The sequence below is a fragment of the Buteo buteo genome, chromosome 25 (assembly GCF_964188355.1).
Source record: "Buteo buteo chromosome 25, bButBut1.hap1.1, whole genome shotgun sequence".
NCBI lineage: Eukaryota > Metazoa > Chordata > Aves > Accipitriformes > Accipitridae > Buteo > Buteo buteo.
Genome location: NC_134195.1, coordinates 8,644,624 through 8,650,623, shown reverse-complemented (window position 1 = coordinate 8,650,623; position 6,000 = coordinate 8,644,624). Strand labels below are relative to the sequence as shown.

The 6,000-nt window shown below is 48.3% G+C and overlaps 1 protein-coding gene across 5 annotated transcripts in view; it reads left to right on the top strand.

Moving 5' to 3' along the window:
• The first annotated feature begins 288 nt into the window (after positions 1–288).
• UBE3A (ubiquitin protein ligase E3A) overlaps positions 289–6,000 on the top strand; it is a 53,812-nt gene continuing 48,100 nt past the window's right edge. For 2 of the 5 annotated variants that reach the window (XM_075057647.1, XM_075057645.1), the window contains exons 1-2: positions 424–843; positions 4,780–4,869. The gene's annotated coding sequence lies outside the window, so the exon portion shown is untranslated. Of the gene's footprint in view, positions 340–423; positions 844–4,779; positions 4,870–6,000 lie in introns of those variants that run through there. The other 3 variants (XM_075057646.1, XM_075057644.1, XM_075057648.1) reach the window with 2 other exon arrangements.

The window sequence follows — 6,000 nt, the reverse complement described above, 5'->3', positions numbered from 1 at the left end:
TCCTCAGGCGCGCGTGGGCGCGTGCCCCCAGCGGCCCCCCCGCGCCCCGCTCCTCCCTCCCCCATCCCGCCCGGGGCTCGCCCCCGGGGCCTGCGCAGGCGCGTCCCCGGGCTCCGCCCCGCTCGCGCGTCACCGCCCCGCCCGCGCGCCGGACTGACTGCCGCTCCATAGGCAGGGAGCCCCCCGCCCCCCCCCGGTCGCCTCGCTGCCCTTTTCCAACATGGCGGCTCCCGCCTCACGCACGCCGACGCGCAGGCGCCACCTCGGCTCCCTTCCGTCGGGCGCCGCCACTGAAAAAGGCAGGAAAAAACCGGCCTGGGAACTCTATGGTTTCGCGCGGTGGGTAGCGTGGCGCAGCCGCCTCGTCCGCTCGCTCCCCCCGCCCCGCCCGCGTTGCACGCCGGGACACAGTGGGTCCTCCTTCCTGCCCACCCCCGCCCGCCGCGAGCCCTCCGAGCTTGCGCCGCGCCGATATCCGCGTTGCTCCCAAGATGGTGGCGCGGGGCTCGGGCTGAGAGCGAGCGAGTCCGCGAGAGAAGGCGCACCCGCGGGCCCGGCCCGGCCCGCCCTCCCGCCGCGCCGCGCAGCGCCGCCGGCCTCGCCAGGCCGCTCGCCTCTTCCCTCCCCCCACCCCAGGCCGCGGCCCCGTCTCCTCCGCCCCGGGGCCCCGACGGCTCCACCGGCAGCAGCAGCAGCAGCACCAGTAGCGGCGGCGGCGGCGCCTCCTCGCCTGCGGCGCGGCGCCTCCTCGCCTGCGGCCCGGCCCCGAGCGCAGCGCGGCCCCCGCATGAGCCCGGGCGGCGGCGGCGGGAGTGACCGGGAGCAGCAGGCCGCGGCGCCCAGGTCGGTAGGCGCTGCGCAGTGCCCGGCCCGGGGGAGGGCCGGGAGGGGGGATGGCGCCCGTCCCACGCCGGCCCTGAAGGGGAGGGAGCCGGGAGGCGGCCCTGCCCGCTACCCTCCGCCGGGGAGATCCCCTGCCGGGGGTGGGGAAGGCGCCGGCGGCGGGGGTGCGTGGCCTCGGTGGTCCTCGTCCTCCTCCCCGTGAGGCGCATGGGTGCGGGGCCGCCGCGTCCCTCCCCAGGGAGGCCGGGCGGGTGGCTCCGGGCTTCAGCCCGGTCCCCGGGGAGACTGGCCTTGCTGGGCGACCTTGGGTGAACCCCGCCTGCCCCTGCCTCAGTTTCCCGGCTTGGCCGAGCGGGGCAGCGGCGGGGGGCGCTCCGCGGGGCTGCTGCGGGCATGGGGCGCTCGGGTGCCTTCGGCACGGCCAGCTCTGACAGGCGGAGAGGTGCGGCTGTGTGAGGTGCTGCGAGGGTGCATAACTAGTGTGCAAGGCCTGCTTAGCAAAGTACGTACGTTCACTTGCTCCCGTTACCTTCTGTCCAGTCTGATGAGTTGGATCTGCTAACCTGTGAACAGGCTGCTTTGCTGATAAATGTCATCTGTCACTCCTGACTGCAGGACTTTCTGGGTTTCAGTTTTTAAGCCCACCTGCAGTATTTCTTTTAAAGGAACTCTGGGTTGTTATGGCTCACAGTCGATTTGTAAATCAGATGTCTGAGATGATGTGGGAAGAGATTAAGAAGTTACTGCTGCTTGGGAAACAAAACGTGTCCCACAATTCTCCTTTAAGTGGCGAGAACCTGTAATCTATAAACTCATAGTTATGTCTTTTTTTCCTCTCCAGTTAATGGAAATACTTGTTTATGTTTCCTTCTGCATAAGCGGTGTTCTAATTCTGGGACAAAGCCTGTGTCTTACACATCACTACAGGGATGGTCCCTCTGTGTCTGTGTGGAAACTTCCCTACCTCAGTAGGAGTCTGCAAACCTGAGGCTCTGAGAATCAGCTTGTCAGATCAGTTTACCATGCCTCTTGCACGTCTACCAAAAAGTTCCTCAGTGGGAAATTGTACCTGATTTTAGCTTTGATTTCCTAACAGAGTGAGGCCTACATGATTGTATTGTCAGATCTTTTGGTTTTGTTTTTTGATTGATTGACTGGTTTGAAAGGGAGAGGTCTAAAAGATAAGATTAAGTTCCTAGTTCATGCAGATAGCATTCGGTTAGAGAGAGATTCCCCGCTAAGGGAGAAGCTACACTCTTAAGTTTAACCGCGTTGTTAGACATCTGTGACTGGGTGGGAGAATAATGGAGGTGGTGAGAGTTACCTCTTGATAAGAATGAAAACTGCTGGAAAATGGGCTTTACTGTTCTCACAAACTGCTTGGTTTGGATGGTGGCACTAAATACTCTGTGCCCTTTCATTTTTGAAACAGTTGAAGGTACTTGGCTTTTAAATTTGAAGATTCTGTGTAACTCAGAGTTTAATGGGTGTGTTGAATTGGAAATATGAAATGTGCATTACCAGTCTGCTATAGATATTTGATAGTTTTCCTCACATACATTTGTCTTTTAGAACAGATGCAGTTTGCAGTGCTTATGACTTGTTTTCGTAACCGTAATGTTCTGTCAGTATGAGACAAGACAAACATTGACAGAAAAGCTAGGCCACTGCTTAAGTTTACAGGGCTGAAAAACACCTTTAATTTAAATTATTTCCATGTCATATTACAGATACTTCATCCCTCTTCTATGAATACCTTCCATTCCACTCTAAATGTTTCCTATTTAATGTAGCATCTTTCGTACTGGAATTAATGAAGTTCTTTTTCTGTTTACCAGGGTTGTTTGCTATTTCTCCTTACTGGAGTATCCTGAGTATCTCCCAAGAATTTAGAAATAAAAACACCAAGCTAGATGGCAAAATCAATGGTTTGATTTGTTTGGGTTTTTTAGGGCAATGATTGTGTGACTGTGTAAAAAAGGTGACTGAAGGAAAGGCAGGCTTGAAAAAGTGGAGGTGTTTTAACTTTCTCACATCAGTCCAAGTCCTCTTCAGAACTCTAACATTGTGTGGGTTGGATCCTGCTTTTAATAGCAAACAAAACTTTTAGTCTTTTTTAATTACTGCCGCTGCTTAAAGACATATGTAAATGATGATTCTTTTGTGAATGAGATTTAAAACTGTGCGTATATGTTAAGTACGTCTAGGGATGCTCTCATCTTGTTAGGGTCCCTGTTAGAGCACCTTGAGATTGTCCCTGTTCTAATCGACTTGAGAAAATAAAACAGGTTCTCTTTCTTTTCATTTAACTTCACTTTTTGTAGGAGAAAACCTGCTTCTGAAATGTGAAATGACATATGTAACCCAGTATAAAATCATGTTTATTTCATTATGAATATGTGCTTTGTTGATGTGTTCTTCACTAGTTCTCTGAATTCACAGGTTCTACTTAACCAAATACATAACGGGGGGGGGGGGGGGGGGAGTATCTTTGAGTCAAGTTGTAATAGTTATAAACTTGTTTAACTGTGAGCATGTTTAAGCATATAACATTTTGTATAAACAATGATTAGTGTAGTACGTTATATGACACTTATCATGGAACGAATTTAGTGTTTACATTTCTGTAAATAGGTATCATCTTAGATTTTCTATGCAGGATTTTTTTTTTTATATATATATGTACTATACTTTTTTTTTCCTCTGGTACTTTCAGTTTCAGTTTACTTAGCGAACATCCAGAGAAAATTCATCTGTTTTTTAAATGCAGGAAATGTCTTTCGCCCTCCCCACACCAGTGTAGTCATACACTGGAAGATAAAAGCCCCTAATTCTTAAAAACAGAACATGCAATTGAGGGACAAGGGGAGAGAATTCCTAAAGTATGTAGGCATATATCTCATTTCCAGTGTCAAACTTTTTCTAGTACTGTGGGCCAGGTGTTTACTTCATTTTAGTTAGTGAATTGATACTGATTTTTAAACAGAGGAGGTACGTTTTACACTTTTTCTGAAGTATCCAGTATATTTAAGATAGCTGTGAGTTTATAGAGGAGCAATGTTGAAAGGTTTTCTGTCACTACCCAAATTCTGATTTGTACATGGAAGGAGAGGGGTAATACATTTGCTGTCATAATCTGTAACAAATAATTTAGAATATGATGTTTACTTTTTAAAAAAATAATCTCCTCCTCCCTGCCTGCCCCCCCTCCCCCAGGAAGGTGCTGTAAGCTTTGCTAAATAGTTGGTTCCCACAGACAGCAGCAATGAGCACATCCCATGTTTGAAATGACTTTGGTCACCTTAAATATTTTAACATTTACTGCATTAACTTCATGTATTTATAGGCAGTGCCTGACAACCTCGTAAGGCTGTATTGCCCATGAAAAAAAGTTTGGGAAAAAAACCTGATTCATATGAATAGTAATGTGTGTAATATATCTGGTTGGTTAGCAGAAAGTAAACAAATACATTGTAAAGGTAATATTTTGTAACAAAGCAACAGTTCTAGCTATACCAGCTGGTGAGACATTTCTTCAGGAAAATAACCTCATAGGAGAAATATAAAAAAGGTAAAATCAAATAATGTTGCGATGCAGGATTCATGCTTGGTAACACATGGCCTAATAGCACTTTAAATTGCTGTTTTTGAATAGTTCCACTTTCTTGTGGCTAGGAGTGACAGAACTTATTGACAGAATAACTTACTGGTTGCAAAATTACATTATAAATGAAGTATTACCATAGTGTTCTGTCTCACAAATACTCTTATGAATGAGTCTCTTAAAGGAAGCATTAACTACTTCTTACTTTTAATAGGTTGAGCCTGCTTCCCTGTATTATGCAAACTGCTGAATGGAGGAAGGGGGTGGAAGTCAGTCTTTACCGATACTCTTTCTGTTACCATCCTGCATGGTTCTTTACCCATGTTTTACAGAGTGGTGAAGAATTAGGAGAAGCTGCAGTTGTTCAGCTGAGTGGAACTAAATGGGTGGCTTCCCTTTGGACCCTCACTTCACTGTCTTAGGTAAGAGGGGTGACCTGCTTCTTTTGAAGGCGTTTCCTTAGAGCAGAGTTATATGTGTTTTAAGAGAAACTTCTAGTTAGTGAAGCAGAGGTTTAGACTGTTGGTTGGTTTTTTTTTGATGGCTTGAAAAGGATGTTCACAGTATGTAGCTCTTCAGGACTTTTCATCAAAAAGCATTGCTGTTTGCATCCATCCAGATAGCTTTAAAAACATGCTCTATGTTCACATATTTTACCTTTGAGAATCGTGCTTATCTTGTGTAGTATGTCAACAGTGGGACTGTCCTAGGGGTGAATTACAGCAGTGGTGGTTTAGCACAGACTTGACCTGATGTACCAGTTGGCTGCTTGATATGGAGGGTACTTTTTTTTTTTTTTCCATAAAATCACAGAATGGTTTGGGTTGGAAGGGACCTTTAAAGGTCATCTAGTCCAACCCTCCTGTAATAAGCAGGGACATCTTCAACTAGATCAGGTTGCTTAAAGCCTCATCCAACCTGGCCTTAAATGCTTCCGGGAATGGGGTATCTACCACCAATCTGGGCAACCTGTTCCAGTGTTTCACCACCCTCATTGCAAAAAATTTCTTCCTTGTATCTGTCTAAATCTACCTTCTTTTAGTTTAAAACCATTGCCCCTTGTCCTGTCACAACAGGCCCTACTAAAAAGTTTGTCCCCATCTTTCTTATAGGCCCCTTTTAAGTATTGAAAGGCTTCAATAAGGTCTTGCTGGAGCCTTCTCTTCTCCAGGCTGAACGATCCCAAGTCTGTCAGCCTTTCTTCATAGGGCAGGTGCTCCATCCCTCTGATTATTTTTGTGGCCCACCTCTGGACCTGCTCCAACAGGTCCCTGTCTTTCCTGTACTGAGGACCCCAGAGCTGGATGCAGTACTGCAGGTGGGGTCTCACCAGAGCAGAGTAGAAGGGGAGAATCCCCTCCCTCAACCTGCTGGTCATGCCACTTTTGATGCAACCCAGGATATGATTGGCCTTCTGGGCTGCAAGTGCACATTGCCAGCTCGTGTCCAGCTTTTCATCCACCAGTACCCCCAAGTCCTTCTCTGCAGGGCCGCTCTCAATCTACCCATCCCCCAGCCTGTATTTGTGCTTAGGATTGCCCTGACCCATTGAG